The 21394-nt window shown below is 43.8% G+C and overlaps 1 protein-coding gene across 6 annotated transcripts in view; it reads right to left on the bottom strand.

Moving 5' to 3' along the window:
* The window catches only part of MEF2A (myocyte enhancer factor 2A), an 85555-nt gene that overhangs the window by 63716 nt on the left and 445 nt on the right, over positions 1 to 21394 (bottom strand). The window contains exon 1 of one of the 6 annotated variants that reach the window (XM_021406984.1): positions 15591 to 15780. The exons of the other annotated variants lie outside the window; for them this stretch is intronic. The gene's annotated coding sequence lies outside the window, so the exon portion shown is untranslated. Of the gene's footprint in view, positions 1 to 15590; positions 15781 to 21394 lie in introns of those variants that run through there. 6 annotated transcript variants of the gene reach the window in all.

The following is a 21394-nucleotide window of genomic DNA, read 5'->3' as shown; positions in this document are numbered from 1 at the left end:
CGTATATGACTGATGAAATTTAAAACAGGAAACATTGTTAGCTGGATAGATATTCAATTATATTTGGAACGTTTTACTGGTTTACTACATCAACTGGGTACACAAGAGCTACTGGAACATATAATAGGTGAGTTTCACGGCATAATGTTCTAACAACTTCAGAGCAGATGTTCTCCATAAAAGATATTGACATATAAAGGCACGTTATCACTACATATATTGACATACAAATACACATACACTGGCATATAAAAAGTACAAACAAATCTGAGTTGTCAAAATTAATGGAGCGCACACTTCAAATATTTTATCAACCTCTGTTGCTACACCTTCCTGTGACATACTGCAAGAAGTGATACACCAGAGAAACGCAGCCTGGTATGGAACGGAAGGCAACCTCTTCTGAGCACTGCCTATGGACTAACACGGGACATTCTGGATGATACAGTTCATGGCCTCAGATTGCTGCCTTGGGGGAAAATAAAAAGATTAGATTTGATCACAGAGCTCAAGAGAGAGAAAGAAAGTACCTGTATTCCACCCCATTCACATCAATCCTTTTCTTCAGAGAAGCAGGGAACAAAGCCCAGCTCCTTAACCTGAAATACTCAGCGCTGGCAGTGGAATCGCAGTCAGCTCCGGTACTGGAGCTGGAGGCAGCGGGAACACGCAGAGCTCTGCTCAGTGCCCGGGCAGCTGGCTCACGCACACGGCTCAGCTCGCTGCTGCTCTAGTGAAATCCCATCCATGCTGGCTAGCTTAGAGCTATCTCACATACCTACTTGAGGTGCAGTTGCACACCTGCCACATGCTATAAGCACATCTGGACACTCCTCCGCTTAAGCAGCAGCTTCCCGAGATTGCTCAGACATCCCTGGTCCTCTTCACTGGCAGAAGGACACCCGGCAGCGTGTCATGGGCATGGCAAGGGAACACGAGGCAAAGGTACAGCTACCCTGTGATAAAAGGCTGGGTTTCAAGTAGACTTCACTCAGATTGCCTGATGAGCTAGTTTAATCCCTTCAATTAGTCTGCAGAGACTAATAAATGAGCAGTTTATCAGTGACAAAGATACAGAATATTCCATTTCCACAGAAGTATTATAACGTTTGCAATTTCAATCACCCAAAGGTTAAACACCAAACTATTAGAAGCCCACAGTATGGTCCTGACACACTGACCAGGTTTTATGCAGACATTAGAACTTCAGTACAACTAATGAGCACAAAATTTAATTTTACCACTTTTACCCTTCCTGAAGTTTAAGACTACAATACCATAATGAGACAGCTCTCACCACTCATTCCATTCAGTGCCTACGGAGCCACAGTGGAAGCATCACATCATCGTTGTAAAGGAGGAGAGATGTTTTTTAAGATGTACCAAGAGGAACAATTGTATTAACTACAGGTGGAACACGTATGTACATAATGCCACAGATAAGCGCGACCGCGACACTCTGCAGTCAAACAGCAGCGCGGTGCTGAGCGCTAACACAGGGCAGTGCTCTGCCCCACAGCTCTGGCACCAGATCTGGGCCACCTTCACCTCCAGCTCTGCGCAGCTGCCGATGAGAGCTCCCCACCCCCTGCCCCATGGGAGCACAGCCACTGTTGCTGCGAAGAAAAAAAAATTTCCTCTTTTTCGAGAGCCACGGTTCACCTCTGTGCAACTGTGAACCACGTGAGCCCGGCCGAATTACGATGTTCCAATCCTCTGCTTCCTGCTACACTTTGCATTTGACTTGCTACCGCTCAAATACTTAAGCCAACACTTCCTTATTTGCATCAGGCTCAAGTCCATTTTTGCATTACATCATATTTAAAAACTTATTTCCATCCTGATGACTCAAGAATTACATACCATTGTGACTCTCTATTAGAAAAGTCACAGCATTGAGAAATAAAAACAAAACAAAGCACATTAGAAGTATGCACCAGGTTTATGGAAGTTTGATATCAGATTCCTTTGGCAAAGAAAGAAAATGGTAAAGACATAACTACTAAGCAAGCTACATTGACAAGAACACAGAAGAGTAATAGCTGAGCCAATAAACTTCAATATGAAGACAATCCTAAGAAGAGAGATCAACACAAAATCTGTCTAAAAATTTCCGTATTTTTTCCTCCTTGTAATTAACACAGGTTTCTGGTTGCACCATTAAAATGTGACTTCCAGATTTCATGAATAAAGTAAAAACCGTAGTTCAAGTGTTTCTACTGCAAGCAAATAATATCAGGGTCCCAGGTCACTGAAACCATGTTTTGACCAAGAGTAACACTCAGTATTATACAAAGCATTCAAAAAATGCTGACCTTGGTGGAGACTTGGCATTACATTATCTGCAACTGTTTCATACACGTTACAGTTTACTCTTATTTCAGAAACAACAAAAAAAAAAGAAATCAAAACCTACCTCACAAGATTATCGATAAAACCACAGCTTACACAAGCTACGCAGATGCTCTGATTGCTACGATTAGACAGTAAATAAGTGTTTTATTTCCTCAAAGCAATAACACACAACCCGTCAGTTTTGGAGCATTTTCAAAGCACAAAGCAGAAGCAGGGAATAAAACTGCTCGTGCAACATGCCCAGCTGACTGACCTGGAACTTTACTCACGAGAGCATTACAAGACCAGTGGAAGGGAAGATATTAAGATAAGGAAAAAAAAAGAAAAGCTCCTTGCTGGGAGTAGAATTCACAAGACTCTCAGGAGAAAAATACACCGGCACTTCACTGCATACATCTGACAGAAAGCTCATCATCGACCCACTGGGAAGTGCAATAAATGAGAGCTATGGCAAAGCAGAAAAGAGGAAGGTAGGGAAGCTGAGGGTAAAATACTTCTGCTCTCTTTGCAACTTTCTCTCAAAAAAGATTAGAAAGAACAAAAGCTGAAGCTTGACACATTCGCTCTTCCAGATTATCACACCAAGGACCACACACAACATAGCTTTGGCTGTTTATATCCCTTCATTGTAGCCAAATCATGTGGCATGCCGAAAATGCTCTCCAAAACACTGCTCCTTGTCAGTGAGAGGGCAGAACAGGGCCAGAGATTGTTAAGCCGTGCCCAGGCAGGGAGATGAGGACTAAGGTATTTGCACTGGGGTCAGAAAGCAATCAACCCACCCCAAAGGCCAGGCACCAAGCTTAAATTTCCTCAGCAGTAAAACACTCCAGCAAGGCGAGGTTTGCCAATAAAAGTAAGTTGCTGCTAAAGCAACTGACTAGCAAAGTCCTCCAGACCACAGCTGAACTCTTAATTTAACCTTCAGGTATCAGCTGGAGAAGTGGAAACAAATGGAAAAACACAGCTCTCTCACAAATAAGAAAATCATTACTTTTTTTTATCTTCTGTGTTTTTCAGTAACAAGAGCTGATGGAAGTGGCACGCGGCAGAAAGAAGTCTCTAAGTCAGAGCTGAGGCTTCTCAGAGTCAGGAACCCACATGGTCAGGTCAAACCCCGCTGCTAGGAGCTACCACCGCCATCAGCAGCCACTGTCAGTGCTGCAAGAGCTGAGGATGCCGCGCAGCTCAGCAGCCTGTCACACACACACCAAAACGAACCAAAAGCCTTATCTCACTGGCTGCTGTGGTTAGGGAAGGCCGTCCGAGCCAGTGCTGCTTTCTTAGGAGAGAAGCACCAACCTGGAGCACAGACAAATTCTGGAACTACGAGTTTTACTGAAAGCCACAAATTCCACTTTAGTCTAATTGTGTAAATTACGCACGTAAGGAAAAACGCTTGTTTGATTATTTTATAAAGGACGACTGATGTAAATTTACTCCAATAAATACCAAAAGTGGAAGCCTCCGTTTGAAGGCGCTTTTTGCCTATTTGTATAGGCATTTCACAAAACAGGGCCTAATGAATCAAAGAACCTTCACATGTTCCCGTAATACATGAAAATGACCAAACCACATTAAATAAAGAAACCAACTGAAAAAGAAAAAAGTTGGTTAGCGCTGCCCGTCATTTGTTTAACTGGAATGTATCAGTTTCAGCCGTCTTTGCTACAGATACAAACTGAAACAGGAACTCACAGCTCCAAACCACAGCGGAGCACGTGACAGCCCTGCTGGCAACGCAGGTGTGGGGCACTGCCATCCTCACCTCGCCGGCCAACGCTCACATCGCAACCGCTGAGCTCTGCCTCTCCAAGGCTTCCCAGATGACAANAAAAAAAAAACCACTGAGACTGAATTCGTTCTCAAAGCTTTTGCTCATGGTTTCATCTGAAGCGAGGAGATTTTCACCCCAGCACAGACACACCTAGGATTATAGTCCGTGTTTATATTTGTAACAATTCACCAGCACACAGTGCTGTCATTTTCTCCAGTACACAGCTTCAATGGGTGGACACATCCTCTGTGCTATCACCCTGTGCCCGCTTTCCAAAGCAAGATACGAAAGAAAAGAAGCTTACCTCTTAACTTGAAGCACACACTGACCTTAACATGTTACTTAAATCAGTACCTGGGAAGATTTCTCATTACAGCTTTCAGAAGATTTTCTTTCCTCTTTCCCTAACACTCAATATAATCTATTTGGATGGTAATATCTGATTAGCAACTTCAACAAGCCTTTTCTAGATGACAGATGACGGGCACCTCCCTCTGTATGCATCACTCTTTCAACAAACACAAACTCTGCAGTAGAGAAAGAACCACAGCACACAGAATCCAAAGACTGCCATAAATGCACAGCTCATTAATTGCTGAGCACACATGAGGTTGGTTTATGGCATAGGAATACCACATCTAGAAAGCAGTGATGCACTGAGGTTTGGTTTAAAGAGAGTAAACTATCACTTCTGCTTTTAGGTTTTAATGCTACTAGGTCTGTCCAGTTGCAGTACCTGCAAGCTGTCAATTTAGGCCCAAAATAGAAGAAATACTTCTTCTATCCAGCGCGTCCTCAGACTCAAAATCACATTTTCTTCAAATGGCTGCCCTTGCCTAATTCTTTCAGTAGATGGAACTGAAGCCAGAACATTCCTAGAGGATGGTAATGCTCCCTATAGGCTTGGCATATGGAGGTGAGATAGCTGTCACACCTTGCTCTTCGTTCTTTTTTGAAACAAATCCAAGTCAGCTTCAGGGACGATGCTCACTCTGAAGAGCTGGAAGAAGAAGGGCACTAAGCAGAACAGAAAGCCCTGAAAAGCAGAGGACAAGCACGACGGAGGATGGCAGCAGAGAGAGTTAACAATGAGATCACCTATGGTGCTTTATCCAATTTGATGCCACAAAGTGTGAAACAAAGACTTGCACATACGTGTTTTAACTAAGTGGGTTCAAACAAACATTAAAAAGGAATTTCAAGGAAGAAGATGGCATTCTTTGACTCTCTGGAAGCAAAATCAGTTAAGGTGAACTCAGTTCTGTACAAGCTGCTTGTATTAAATTTCTCCCATAAGTGACATTAGAGTTCAGCTCTGCTACAGCAAATGCACGAAGAGGCCTCGCATTCCAGCCAACCATCTGAAGGGAATAACTATGCCAACAGAGCACTAAGTGTGCCAGTGCTGCTTTAACCCATTTACTACTTGAAAGCACACACATAACCCTTGGATTTATGTGATCTATGTGATGAATTTTTATGATTCAAGTCTCCAAAGCTAATTGGTTTGTCTTTCTTTCACTGTGCAAATTTAAGGAAAAAGTAACAACACTGTAGTCTATAATGTGTGACGTATATGACTGATGAAATTTAAAACAGGAAACATTGTTAGCTGGATAGATATTCAATTATATTTGGAACGTTCTACTGGTTTACTACATCAACTGGGTACACAAGAGCTACTGGAACATATAATAGGTGAGTTTCACGGCATAATGTTCTAACAACTTCAGAGCAGATGTTCTCCATAAAAGATATTGACATATAAAGGCACGTTATCACTACATATATTGACATACAAATACACATACACTGGCATATAAAAAGTACAAACAAATCTGAGTTGTCAAAATTAATGGAGCGCACACTTCAAATATTTTATCAACCTCTGTTGCTACACCTTCCTGTGACATACTGCAAGAAGTGATACACCAGAGAAACGCAGCCTGGTATGGAACGGAAGGCAACCTCTTCTGAGCACTGCCTATGGACTAACACGGGACATTCTGGATGATACAGTTCATGGCCTCAGATTGCTGCCTTGGGGGAAAATAAAAAGATTAGATTTGATCACAGAGCTCAAGAGAGAGAAAGAAAGTACCTGTATTCCACCCCATTCACATCAATCCTTTTCTTCAGAGAAGCAGGGAACAAAGCCCAGCTCCTTAACCTGAAATACTCAGCGCTGGCAGTGGAATCGCAGTCAGCTCCGGTACTGGAGCTGGAGGCAGCGGGAACACGCAGAGCTCTGCTCAGTGCCCGGGCAGCTGGCTCACGCACACGGCTCAGCTCGCTGCTGCTCTAGTGAAATCCCATCCATGCTGGCTAGCTTAGAGCTATCTCACATACCTACTTGAGGTGCAGTTGCACACCTGCCACATGCTATAAGCACATCTGGACACTCCTCCGCTTAAGCAGCAGCTTCCCGAGATTGCTCAGACATCCCTGGTCCTCTTCACTGGCAGAAGGACACCCGGCAGCGTGTCATGGGCATGGCAAGGGAACACGAGGCAAAGGTACAGCTACCCTGTGATAAAAGGCTGGGTTTCAAGTAGACTTCACTCAGATTGCCTGATGAGCTAGTTTAATCCCTTCAATTAGTCTGCAGAGACTAATAAATGAGCAGTTTATCAGTGACAAAGATACAGAATATTCCATTTCCACAGAAGTATTATAACGTTTGCAATTTCAATCACACAAAGGTTAAACACCAAACTATTAGAAGCCCACAGTATGGTCCTGACACACTGACCAGGTTTTATGCAGACATTAGAACTTCAGTACAACTAATGAGCACAAAATTTAATTTTACCACTTTTACCCTTCCTGAAGTTTAAGACTACAATACCATAATGAGACAGCTCTCACCACTCATTCCATTCAGTGCCTACGGAGCCACAGTGGAAGCATCACATCATCGTTGTAAAGGAGGAGAGATGTTTTTTAAGATGTACCAAGAGGAACAATTGTATTAACTACAGGTGGAACACGTATGTACATAATGCCACAGATAAGCGCGACCGCGACACTCTGCAGTCAAACAGCAGCGCGGTGCTGAGCGCTAACACAGGGCAGTGCTCTGCCCCACAGCTCTGGCACCAGATCTGGGCCACCTTCACCTCCAGCTCTGCGCAGCTGCCGATGAGAACTCCCCACCCCCTGCCCCATGGGAGCACAGCCACTGTTGCTGCGAAGAAAAAAAAATTTCCTCTTTTTCGAGAGCCACGGTTCACCTCTGTGCAACTGTGAACCACGTGAGCCCAGCCGAATTACGATGTTCCAATCCTCTGCTTCCTGCTACACTTTGCATTTGACTTGCTACCGCTCAAATACTTAAGCCAACACTTCCTTATTTGCATCAGGCTCAAGTCCATTTTTGCATTACATCATATTTAAAAACTTATTTCCATCCTGATGACTCAAGAATTACATACCATTGTGACTCTCTATTAGAAAAGTCACAGCATTGAGAAATAAAAACAAAACAAAGCACATTAGAAGTATGCACCAGGTTTATGGAAGTTTGATATCAGATTCCTTTGGCAAAGAAAGAAAATGATAAAGACATAACTACTAAGCAAGCTACATTGACAAGAACACAGAAGAGTAATAGCTGAGCCAATAAACTTCAATATGAAGACAATCCTAAGAAGAGAGATCAACACAAAATCTGTCTAAAAATTTCCGTATTTTTTCCTCCTTGTAATTAACACAGGTTTCTGGTTGCACCATTAAAATGTGACTTCCAGATTTCATGAATAAAGTAAAAACCGTAGTTCAAGTGTTTCTACTGCAAGCAAATAATATCAGGGTCCCAGGTCACTGAAACCATGTTTTGACCAAGAGTAACACTCAGTATTATACAAAGCATTCAAAAAATGCTGACCTTGGTGGAGACTTGGCATTACATTATCTGCAACTGTTTCATACACGTTACAGTTTACTCTTATTTCAGAAACAACAAAAAAAAAAGAAATCAAAACCTACCTCACAAGATTATCGATAAAACCACAGCTTACACAAGCTACGCAGATGCTCTGATTGCTACGATTAGACAGTAAATAAGTGTTTTATTTCCTCAAAGCAATAACACACAACCCGTCAGTTTTGGAGCATTTTCAAAGCACAAAGCAGAAGCAGGGAATAAAACTGCTCGTGCAACATGCCCAGCTGACTGACCTGGAACTTTACTCACGAGAGCATTACAAGACCAGTGGAAGGGAAGATATTAAGATAAGGAAAAAAAAAGAAAAGCTCCTTGCTGGGAGTAGAATTCACAAGACTCTCAGGAGAAAAATACACCGGCACTTCACTGCATACATCTGACAGAAAGCTCATCATCGACCCACTGGGAAGTGCAATAAATGAGAGCTATGGCAAAGCAGAGAAGAGGAAGGTAGGGAAGCTGAGGGTAAAATACTTCTGCTCTCTTTGCAACTTTCTCTCAAAAAAGATTAGAAAGAACAAAAGCTGAAGCTTGACACATTCGCTCTTCCAGATTATCACACCAAGGACCACACACAACATAGCTTTGGCTGTTTATATCCCTTCATTGTAGCCAAATCGTGTGGCATGCCGAAAATGCTCTCCAAAACACTGCTCCTTGTCAGTGAGAGGGCAGAACAGGGCCAGAGATTGTTAAGCCGTGCCCAGGCAGGGAGATGAGGACTAAGGTATTTGCACTGGGGTCAGAAAGCAATCAACCCACCCCAAAGGCCAGGCACCAAGCTTAAATTTCCTCAGCAGTAAAACACTCCAGCAAGGCGAGGTTTGCCAATAAAAGTAAGTTGCTGCTAAAGCAACTGACTAGCAAAGTCCTCCAGACCACAGCTGAACTCTTAATTTAACCTTCAGGTATCAGCTGGAGAAGTGGAAACAAATGGAAAAACACAGCTCTCTCACAAATAAGAAAATCATTACTTTTTTTTATCTTCTGTGTTTTTCAGTAACAAGAGCTGATGGAAGTGGCACGCGGCAGAAAGAAGTCTCTAAGTCAGAGCTGAGGCTTCTCAGAGTCAGGAACCCACATGGTCAGGTCAAACCCCGCTGCTAGGAGCTACCACCGCCATCAGCAGCCACTGTCAGTGCTGCAAGAGCTGAGGATGCCGCGCAGCTCAGCAGCCTGTCACACACACACCAAAACGAACCAAAAGCCTTATCTCACTGGCTGCTGTGGTTAGGGAAGGCCGTCCGAGCCAGTGCTGCTTTCTTAGGAGATAAGCACCAACCTGGAGCACAGACAAATTCTGGAACTACGAGTTTTACTGAAAGCCACAAATTCCACTTTAGTCTAATTGTGTAAATTACGCACGTAAGGAAAAACGCTTGTTTGATTATTTTATAAAGGACGACTGATGTAAATTTACTCCAATAAATACCAAAAGTGGAAGCCTCCGTTTGAAGGCGCTTTTTGCCTATTTGTATAGGCATTTCACAAAACAGGGCCTAATGAATCAAAGAACCTTCACATGTTCCCGTAATACATGAAAATGACCAAACCACATTAAATAAAGAAACCAACTGAAAAAGAAAAAAGTTGGTTAGCGCTGCCCGTCATTTGTTTAACTGGAATGTATCAGTTTCAGCCGTCTTTGCTACAGATACAAACTGAAACAGGAACTCACAGCTCCAAACCACAGCGGAGCACGTGACAGCCCTGCTGGCAACGCAGGTGTGGGGCACTGCCATCCTCACCTCGCCGGCCAACGCTCACATCGCAACCGCTGAGCTCTGCCTCTCCAAGGCTTCCCAGATGACAAATGGGACTCCTAAGAAACACTCTCCCATCAAGCTGCAGCTTGGTCCCCTTTAGGAACTACAATTAAGGAGCACTGTGTGACACCATGAATGTTTAAGCCGTGAGAATAAAAAGGAAATAAATGCTTTCTCTGTGTGGGTATCCTACCGTGCCACCGGCTTACACAGCCATACTCAGCTAACTAGTTTAAAGGTAGCCTGCATACATTTGTCTACACAAATTGCAGTCACACCTCTCATCACAGCACAGCTTTACCTTTGATCTAGGAGGGGATCTGAGGAATTCTGCCTGAACAGACTATAAGACTATTTCCCTGAATTTGGTCTCTAATCTGAAAGACAGATCTAATTAGTATTTTTCCCCATCATGAGTTGTTCAGTACAGTAGCTCAGCAAGTCTTTCCAACGTGAGCGTGATTAAGATAAGCCAAGGAAACTGCTGTACACGAAACAAGGCGGGCTGTAAGCTCCTGCCATGTCTGAGCACAGTGCATGCCCACAGCAGTCTGCAGCCAGAGCTCCTTGGCCCTCACTGAAGCCATGGATTCCAGAGCAGCACCTCAGCCCTCTGCTGCGTTCTGGATACCAAGAGTGGCAATGACAATACAGACCCAGAGCTATATTCATTTGACCAACATTACTGTGGCTCTCTCGCAGCTCTGTGCAGTCCTGCAATGTAGGACGGTAGAGATGTTCTCTAAACAATGATACCCAATTTTCATACTCATTTACCAATACATTGCTTTAGTTGGGCTCAAACTGTCCCCCGCTCCTAAACTAAAAGTTAAAACAACTTAATATGGGACTACAGCACAGGAAAAGGAGGCAGTGAATGAGGTCCACATAAGCTTTTTCAATCCTTAAAGCAGAAAAACAGTTCTGTACACACAGAAAACCACTAGAACACCTTAGCCTTTTTTGTTTTTTTCATCACTCAGGTACAGTCAACATGCTGCATTATAGAGATGACAATATCAAGATCTGACTAATGTGTGCTAGAGAAAATGCGTTCACTACCATGGGAACCCTGTTAGAACTCACCACTAAGCCAAGCAGACTAAAGGAAGCTTTTCTGTGCTAGACTTCCCCTTCTAATAATCTCTGTGCTAATCGTTCTGAGACATAAACATTAATACCTGAACAAGGAACAAACACACAGGCAGTGATGACAGCGTTTTCATCCGCACAGATATAAGGGGCACAAGGAACACCACAGAAAGGATATTAGAGTAACTTGCATCGTGCTACAGCCAAGGACTTGGCTGCAACAGTGAAACAAATTCACTGAAAACTCACTGTAATCACTGTTAATGAATATAAAAGAAACGAGGAAAAGTGAAAAACGAAGCCTTGCAGGAGTGTACCAAGCTTGCTGGGAAGCAGAGCTCTAACAGGAAGAGAAGCAAGCTCAACCTCTCCATCTTCACTGTTACTGTAACTCCATCTGCACGCCTAAGAGTGCCAGCAATGCCAGCAAACCAAGTTAGTTTAAAAATAAACTAGCCATAGGACTTCCCTAGTTGGTGCCACGTACAAGAAAATCTGAAGCAATGCTGCAGCACGCACAAGACTTTAACACACACAACAGTATTTAAAACTATTTTTCTCCTTCCTGAGTACTGTACAAAATTCACCTGTCTCATGACAGAGGTACTAGATCCAATCCACCTGGAAGAGAAACTCAAACAGCATTAGAATTTGTTTTTAAACGCCTTTCAGAATACAAGGCTGTTAGCCCAAATTCAGCCACTACGTAATACAAGCATTTCCACATGTCTTGTCACAGGGTTTGAGAGATCAAACATCAGGACCTAAAAATGTCAGTGCAGAAGGTTTTCGAGATTTCAGAATGAGCAGATTTTCCAGAATGATATCTCTCAGTCCAGAAACAGAAAAGGCTTTCCCTAAAAATCATTTCATTTGTTGAAATGCTGGAAGTATATGTTCTACTTACAGTCAAGAGCAGTCAGTGTTCATATATCCAGCATCAGCTACTGGGACCTACACATCTGACCATGGAACAACCATAAGGATCACAGTAAGAACTGAAACTGGATTTGAATCGACACAAAGCAAGGAAACTTAGCACATAGTTTTGCTTTTCTCAACTTCAGAAAAAGAGATATCCTTCTACAGATAATAATAAAACATCTACTCCAGACATCGCAGAACAAAGCACAAACAGCATCTTAACTGTATTTCACACCAAGCTCCTTGTACAGAAGGAGAAACAAGAAGCGTCCTAATCCCTCGAACAACACAGCAGCTACAACAATTAACTGCAGCACAGGCTCTTCCAAAGCACGTAATTTAAATGCATGCTTTACCCTCCAGAATCAATGTAAGCACAATCATTTTCATCAATACACGCAATTGTTTCCTTGCTCAAATTTGTATCTGTGTCTAAGGAGACTGTAACGGAAAAGGAAAGCTAGGACAATTACAGAAAGCAGCCAAACCCAGACACATAGTCCCAAGTATGCTGATGTGTTATTGGTAGGATACTTCCAAGTCTAAAGGTCTGAGACCAGGAATACTTTTAACTTCCAAACAAGAAGGAGAATGAGGCAAGATTACAGAGGCTTAATGTCTCTCAAGTGTAAAAGTTGATAAACCAAGCCAGACACACTCAAGAATGCAAATGCAAAAAAGAACTTAAGCAAAGGAATACCTGTGGAACCAGTTTTCCTATCTTCATTCTATATCACTTGTATCTTGGTCGAAACAATTAAAAAAATGCTACTTTCTAGTTAATTGCCTGTTGTCACAAACTCCTGAAGGAAAGCATCAGTAAACACACAGGTGGGCTGAAGCATGCCTGCTCAAGATGCAGAGCTGCAGAGGGTCTCACCTGCTCCTTCGTTCCCTGCTGGGCCAACTGGCCCTTCACTGGCCCAATACTGCTAACTGACCAGACTATTTTAAGCTAAGCTAATTATGCCAGTGCAGCATCTTATAAGCCAATAAGACTAAGCAGAAGAGACCATGAAGAATTAAAAGCAGAGAAGTACAGATAAGACAGAAGCAAGAATTGTGATCTCAGCTACTCAAGGTAAGAAGTCCAGAGGAATTTTAGTCAGGTGAGTGACTTTGGATATCTAAATACCTACACTCTCCTGCACCTAACAGTGTTAGCAGGCACAAAAGAAATTGCACAGGAAGGGCTGCTGATCCTTACACCTTCAGAAAATTATTAATTCCAGCTTCAGAGGAACAATACAAGATCCCTGTGGCTTGCTTGTAGGTATTATCTACATGCATGCAATCAGACAGCTACAGAACAAATACAGATGCCTTAAAAACAAATAGGTGTGAAGAAAGATCCTTAGCTTATGAGTTTGTTGCACAGAAAGTTTTCAAGAAGTTTATCTGATCGGCTCCTCATTAACATTTCACCAGAGGAATGTACGATGGAAAAGCAGGTTGAAGCCTCTTTTGAGAACAAGTCAGCCAGCACCTTCAGGAATATCGAGGTAGGTTTCATTACTCAACAATTCAGTCTTAAAAATCCCACGTTTAAAAAGAAAAAAGTATTCAGGAAGTCCTCAGTAAAAAGCAGATATAATCACAATCCATTCATCCTCATTAACAGCTTTGGATTTAGCCAGCCAGTGTCAGACACATACAACAGTGCAAGTACCAATTACTGGAGCACTTCAGGGGTGCTGCAGAGCTCAGGGCTTGGTGGCTGCACACAGCCCCAGGTGAAGCTCCCCACCTGCAGCCCCCAGCAGCGGCTCCTGGCACCTCCCCAGGGCAGGCAGGCACCTGTGCTCAGTGTAACATGAAGAGCTTGGGAGAAATGAGATGTATGGAAGGGAAGCTCCGGAAAACCAGGGAATAAAATGGAAGGGGGAAAAAAAAAAAGAGGAAATAAAGGAAAAAATAAAGGAAGTTCTGTAAGTAACTTGCAAAACCACTACTTTGCTCTTACTGTTCAGAATACATTGAAATTCAGTGTTTTTCACACTGATGAAGTATTGCAAGAGCTCCAGTTTCTCCATTCATATTTTAGTATGAATAAAATGGGCTACAATACAAAGAATAACAATTTAAATATAAAGATTGTCTGTGTTCTTCCCTCTTCCCCACACCACGCTTCATGTGCTGCTGAGCAACACAGCCATGATCCTCGAATCCTTTCATCTCATGAAATCCTGCGGGCTGTGCCTGCCTAGAGCCAATGCTATCAGGACAGTCTAGAGATCCTTTAATGACTTCTGTCTCCTTCTACGTAAAAATGAGAAGGTAAAAAGGAAAAAAAAAAAAAAAAATGGCAGCAGAACCCAAGAGCACCAGCACTACACCAGCATGGCTGCAGGCCAGCCTCACTGCCACGCGTGTCCTTCAGCGCCGTGCCAGCACACGATGGCTGCGCTGGGTCAGGAGCTCAGCCAGGACCCCAAGTGCTGCACAAGCGTGCCAGGATCACCAGAGGGTGCTGCAGGGGCTCCTAACGTGCCTTGGCAGCGCCTGGGCTTGGATCACAAACACGGGGCAAGTCCTTTGCTCCAGTTTTAAAAACAGTTTTTTACGTGGGCCTCTCAGTACTCAGAATTTCAGTCTCCTCCTGAATGACCTCTTCTGACTCCATGCGCAGTGATTTTCTGAAAGAATCTGGTGCAAGTTTTTATGTAAGCATCTTGAGCTAACACACAACAGTGTTCACTGTAAATACTCACGCGCTTGACAAGAGGTTTCATAGACTAATCTAGGGCATCCTCAAAAGATAGCTCTAAAAGCAAGCATGTCACCACCAGGCTTAGCTTGACAGCCACAGGACGCCGTCTCCTCAGCAAACACGCACGGGGAGCCTACACATGGAGGAAAAAGAGGGCAAGGTGCTGATCTGCAAGCCTCACAGATCGGGCATGGCCAGAGTATCTGCACACAGATAAGAACAGCGAGTGGGACAACCATGGGCTGTCAGGTTTGATTCCACCTCACCGTGAATCCAAGGACCCTAACTAGATGTACCCCTGTAGAAGAACTCCGTCAGAAGTCACTGTGAGCACCTTCCAGCAGGCAAAGAATAGCATTTAAAATTTTCAGCTCTTCTACAGCCCTATTTCATTTCCTGAAGAAGAAATTATTTGCCTTTTAAACTACTCAAACATTCATCATTCATGTCGTACATCCAACATTTTCAGTAATTTCAACAACACATATTACGAGTTCCTTGAAGCCACTGAATGAACAGCATGCAGTGATGAACAGTGACCAACAGTTTGGGGTTTGGTTTTGTCAAAAAGGAAAGAAAAAATCACTTGACAGGAGCGTTCTGTGGTAACTCCTGTCGCCTCCTCTCTTCCCTCAAACTTCAGTTTATCGTAAACCCACAGCAAAATCTGGATAACTTCTCAAATTTCTCTGTGGCCTCCCCCAGGAACAAGCGCTCTTGTCTTTCTATCTAATTTTGTAATACAGTTTTGGTAAAATATTCTTAAATTTCAGTTAATTCAATTGACAGTTCCCCATTACTTCCTGAAGGCTATTCAGGTTTGCAGCTTTCATTTTTATGACAGAGACAACAACAATGGCCCATTTAAAACTGTAAGTTATCCTCTGATAAGCAAGAACATTATTACATGCTCCACATGCTCCTTGTGAATTTTTAGAGTATTTGTGTTAACAACCAGAACTTCTGCAAATAACCCCATTTTCCACCCCCCCAAGAGGCAGTGAGTACTGCCCCACTCACCGAGCACTTCTCTGCAGCCACGCCGGCCTCCTGCCCTTGAAGGAGTTCTTCCAATTGAGAGCTTCCTAATGGTAACCATGAATACCTTTCCTGTTGGCACTTTTTTCCATAACTGAATCCAACAGCTCTCAAAATAAAGATCTTTATGTGTGATTCAATCACAAAAGGGAAGACACCACCATTGGGAATGCTAAGAACAAAATAAGGAAAACAACAAGAGAACAAAATAAATGGGAAGAAAAAAAAAAGCCCTAGTGTTCTGAAAGAACAGAGGACATCAAGGAGTCTGAAAGGAAATCCTTCTTCCGTACTCCAAAACTTCAACTCTCAAAAGCCAACTGTCCAAGCTAATGTGTGGATCACCACATCCAGACTAGCCAAGATAATTTGACAGCTTACAGGCTCAAAAAGTTTAGGAAAAAGCCATTTCCTTTCAGGCGCATGAAGTGAAACTGTGCATCTCTCGGCGTACTTTTTACTCTCCCTTCTTTTATCCTGCGACAAACCGGCTTCTGAGGGCAGATTTGCAATTAAAACCATGTATTACTGCATGTTAACTTTAACACCTTCAAGGAAAAATAAAAATATGCAGTTACTAAAAAACTTCATGTGTTATGCTGTCACGCAGTGAGAGTAATACAAAGCACAGCAATGAGGGAGCATCCCACTTTCTTAAATGTTCTCAGCAGACTCAGTGCTCTGAAAGCTCACACTGGAGACAGCAGCACTTGGAATTGCTGTAGGCACCATCTTACTGCAGCCGCTGCTGTCAGCTTACAGCTTTCAGAACAGGATGCGTGCAGTCCTGTCAGGAAGAGGGCAGCTGCTGTGAAAGAGTGATACCAAACCCGAGACATCCTTTATGTTGATAACCTCAGTGTTTCTGAGCTACACTCCACAGTGAGACCATCAATTAAATAACATTGAAAACACTGGAGAAAGATGCACGTTTAAAAATACTGTCATTTTACTTTGATATCTGAGGGGAAAAAGAAATCCTCGTTACCATTATCGCTACCTTTCTCAGCGTCCTCGACTCAAGCGCTGCAGATTTTGGATGATCAAGGGAAGAACAAGCCAAGAATCGCTTTACCTTCCAATGGTTTAGTTAATGGACCTTTCACTGAGGGAAGTCTGCTCTGCCCCGCAGGCACTCTCACTGCACGCACATCCCTCACTCCAGGTTCAATACTTCCTTACTCTCTGGTTTCAAAGCTGTAATTCTTCCATAGCCCATCTTTTTACGCTTCCGATGCCTTCCTCAGCATCAGAAGGGACACCAAAATCATCTCCTCTGAGTCTTTTCTCTTGACTCCCAATGCCAGTATCTTCAGGGCAGAAGTGTTTAACAGCGTAACGGCAGCACAGCTCAGTTACGGATGTGCTTACATAACCATATCACTAAAAGTTTCCCGATTTATCCCTCTTGACCTTCTATCAATCATCACAGAAAATGACAAGACCAGGGCTAGGCATATTGGTATAGCACTCAATACCGACCCTGACCGCAGCTCTTACTGCACCGATGATGACAACACATCTGCCCTAGGTGCTCTCACAGCTCTATGGTTGGCCTTCAAACAGCACAAGTAACATTAGCCCAATCTGTGCAATGCTAATTTACAACACTGGAAGCAATCTGGTTTTCAAATGAGTCTGTTTCAAAAACACTTGCAGGGATTTAAAGGAAACGGAAAAAATCTTTCCCCCTTATCCCCCCCCTCCAATCACCATTGTGAAAGTATCATAAGCAAAGACAAAACCGTTCCACTCCCCATTTTAGGTCATCTCCAGCCACGGCAGTGAAGGGAAACATTTTTCTCACAATTACTAGCTCTTTATTCAAAAAAAAAAAAAAAATCACAATAAAAGATGCTTTGTCATCCATGACTGAGACACAGATGCTTAACTCAAAGCCAGCACCTTTACACAGCTATGTTTGGCTGTTAATTCCTAACACCACTTTTTAACCTACCACACGTAAAGCAGGCATGTCACAATACTTAATAACCACTAGTGACAGCCCTGCCAGGGACAAGGCAGCATAAAGTGCACTCTTAAACAACGCAGTTGGTCCATACAGACTTCAGCACAATTGAAAATCTCTTCAGATACAGAGATGAGGAGAACTGGGGGACCCACCTCATTAAGCACTGCTAACAACTTGAGTATGCGCTAGTTAATTCCATGAAAAATAATTCAATCACACTCTTACTACAAAAAATGGATTTTCTTCTCCTCATAGGGGCACATTCCTACTAACACACAGGTAACAAACACCGTGCTGCTGTCTGTAGAAAAGGCTCCGTTTCCCTCGAATCAAAGTTTTGAGAAAAGAACGGCCACAGATTTGAGCTGCCTTTACCTGACAGCCATTGCTGTCTAGTTCCTCCTCCTGCAGCCTAAGATTAAGGGGCGAGGCAGAAGGAAGATTACCAGACACCACTTAGCACATTCCCGTTCAGTGAGAGCCCTGGTTGACAAGGAGCAGTTGGATGAAGTGAAGGTGCCTTGGAAGACATTCACTCCCCTTCAGTGTCAAATGGAAATGAGCGTATGCAGCGCAGGGGTTTATTTCTCCAGATTTCTTTAATATGTTTCTTTTTTAGGAATGCTTCCCCCAGAACCATTACGCATCAATTTAAACAATGGAGTTCATAAACAGAAATGAGGAGTGCCTTAACGTGGAAAAAAAACCCACACCCTTCCTTCAACTCCATAAGCAGTCACTTGAAAGAACAAGTGTTGGAGTCAGAAAGCACGAGACGAGGGGGGTGCTGAAAGGTAGAAATCTGCATCAGAAGTTTCCTTGAAAATTAAGCAGACAACACTACTGCAGACTATAAACCCTCCACGGGATTAATTATTAGCTGGTATTCCACCACAGAGCACACACTATGTGTGGAGGGGTGGGATCACTGTTGTGTTACATAGCAGAAGCCTGTCTTAAACTCTTAGTAATGCTATTTTGTCCCTTCATTAGATTCTGTATCAATGACCTGCTATCAGTAATATACAATGTATTTTGCCTAGCTACCCTCAAAAAAAAAAAAAAAAAAAAAAAAAAAAAAAAAAAAAAGCTCCTGAACTTATTTTTATAGGAAGGTCAACAGAATCAACTCTAGGGAAAAAAAAAGGAATGCCTTATTGTAATCTTACAAACTGCATGGTACACCAAAGCCTCTTCGTAAACCTGCAGGGAGAAAGCCGGAGATGCACACTTATTTCAGAGTCCGAGCAGCTCCTCTGAAGGAGTCGTCCCACGCGATGGCTGAAAGAGCTAAACCTGCATTTGATTCCACTTCAGAAACACATTGGCTTCTCCATTCAAATAACCATTGTATTTGCCTTCAACGCTAATAGCAAGGCATACAAGAAAAGAAAAGATAAAGGAGGAACGATGCACTTATTTTCTTCGGTCATGTTTCTGGAGCTGAAGGAACAGAATCTGAATACAAGACACCAGAACTCCATGTTATCACGGGCTGAGATTGTGGTTTTTGTTCCACGTTAGCAATGAAAGAACATATTATTAAGTAGGTGAAAGAAAAGTTTTCAAATATAAAGTGAGACCTGAAAGCCACTTCACGCATTAATAAGTTACACAGCATTTATGTCAGCACACACTGTTCAAATGAACGCAAAGTGTTTGTTCCACAGAGGAGGAAAAGTCCGTCGCAGTGCTCTGCTCGTGTCATCAGGCTGCTGCCATGGCAGAACAGGCCCGAAGCCCAAGTTCTACAGGGAGTATTTAATGGTGTGGCCTTTAAAACTAAAAAAAAAAATAAAAATTTAATGGGGTGAACGAAGTGCGAAAGTGCGAAAATCTACGTTTTCAGAAAATGCCTCTTGAAAAAAAAAATTCAAGCTAAACCATAGACACCAGAGGCACAAGGCGCAGCGAGCCACAGGTATGGCAAACTCAAATGCATGCAGCTGACAAAGCAGTGCTCGTCACCGCACAGTGCTACAGCCCCCGCCAACAGAGAGGCACCCAGGTGCGTGCTGCTGCCGGCCTCTGAAGCGGCACTCAGCCCCAAACACACGGCGTGACCTCAAGAGGCCATCTGAGAAACTCGGCTTCCACTCTGCCAAGAGCCCCGCATCAACCAGTTTGAGGAAAACCGCGTTCGCTTCCAACTCAAGCAGGGTTTCTGAACAAGACAAGTCTTTTGCCACAAGGAGCCATTCTACTCTCCACAATTGTTTCAATTTCCAATCCAGCCAAGTCCAACGTGACTCAATGCTACAGAGCCATTCACCCAGCTTCTGTTATTCAGTGCTCATTGGTTTCTCCATCCCTCGTTCCGAGAGGAAGACAAGAACGCTGTGTGACATTACAGCAATCTAAACCCAGGTAACTCAGCACACGCAAAGCACTCTATGGACCCCCTCATTTATGGGGTGAGATGTAATTACAGCGGTTTAAGTACACGCTTAACAATGGAGCAAAACAAATACACGTACAAAATAAAGGCAAACGTATTTCTACCATAACTGCCAATCTGCAAATGCCTCCTCACAAACGAAACACGAGAAACAGAATGCTGAGAACGGCCCAGAGGAGCTGCACGGGCAGCAGGAGGCTGCTGCGCACCGCAACCCTCCCGTCCATCCCATCCCATCCAACCCATCCCATCCCTCCCACCGAAGGATCCCTCCCTCTCACTGATGGAACTCTTCTACTACTGGCAGACTGTGCCAACTGCATACTTGGAGAAGAATTAGGGAGGAAAAAACAACTAACGAGGGCACTGGGCTACTTGGCTTCCTAAATTCCTAACCGAACGTCCTCAAGCACCAGCCTTGTTTCCAGCTGGTCAGAACTACTATAATGACTTCATATCGAGGTGGGTTTTTTTTTCCCCTTTTCTCATTTTTGTTTTGCTAGCTAAATAAGTACAGGAATTTTAAAAGGCTGCTTTACAACTATGCTCTTCAGAGACCAAAAGCGTTAAAACTGTACCTTTCCTCACAAGCCTTCTAAACAGGCGTACCGGTTTGCACACATTCTAGCACCTAAATGAAAAAAAGCAGCCTAAGAAGTGACCTCATACCTCTCCCCCAAATGCAAACCGCTCAGTGGAGAGAAGGAAACACAAAGATTCCATTCTCGTATGTGTGAGGTACCAACAAACATTTTACATGTTTTTCAGAGACGGACAGGATAAGGGTGTTGCTGCAGCTCCTGCACAGGATGGTTAAACACTGCCCATCACTAATAAAGAACAGAAATAACCGTACGAACACGGGCACCCAGATGCCAGCACTGAAAGCAGCCTCACACAGCAGCACAGTGAAGTTTGAAAGCTCCCAGCCCACCTTACGCTACATTACAACACAGCGGACTCTGAAAAATGGTTAAAAGAAACACCACGTACGTTACCAACTCCACAGCAAACCAAGTATTGTTCCCCTGCTCCTATTTACCGATGATTACGCTTCCCAGAGCCCCTTTCCCCCACCGTTTAGGACGCGTTTCGCCTTCGCAGCTCGCACCATCTATACGCTGAAAGCCCCTCTCCAGCGGTCACTTCCCCAGCCCGTTCCCAGCGCTGACCCCGCTCCCAGCCCCGCTCCGCCGCTGCCGCGGTCCCTCCCATCGCCCCACGGCCGCGCAGCCCCGCAGGACCCGGCCGCACACCGCCGCTCCGCTCCGCTCTCCCCTCCCTCCGGACGCGGCATCCCCCCGCTCGCCCATTCCCGACTTTTTTCGCCGCCGCCGCTCACAAAAGGCTCCGTTTCTGCGCTTCGTTCCCTCCCCGAGAGGAAAACTTCGCACAGAGCGCTCCCTCAGCTCCCCC

Source organism: Numida meleagris, chromosome 9, assembly GCF_002078875.1.
Source record: "Numida meleagris isolate 19003 breed g44 Domestic line chromosome 9, NumMel1.0, whole genome shotgun sequence".
Taxonomy (NCBI): domain Eukaryota; kingdom Metazoa; phylum Chordata; class Aves; order Galliformes; family Numididae; genus Numida; species Numida meleagris.
The sequence above is the reverse complement of the archived record's forward strand: the minus strand, read 5'-3'. Positions and strand labels throughout refer to the sequence as shown.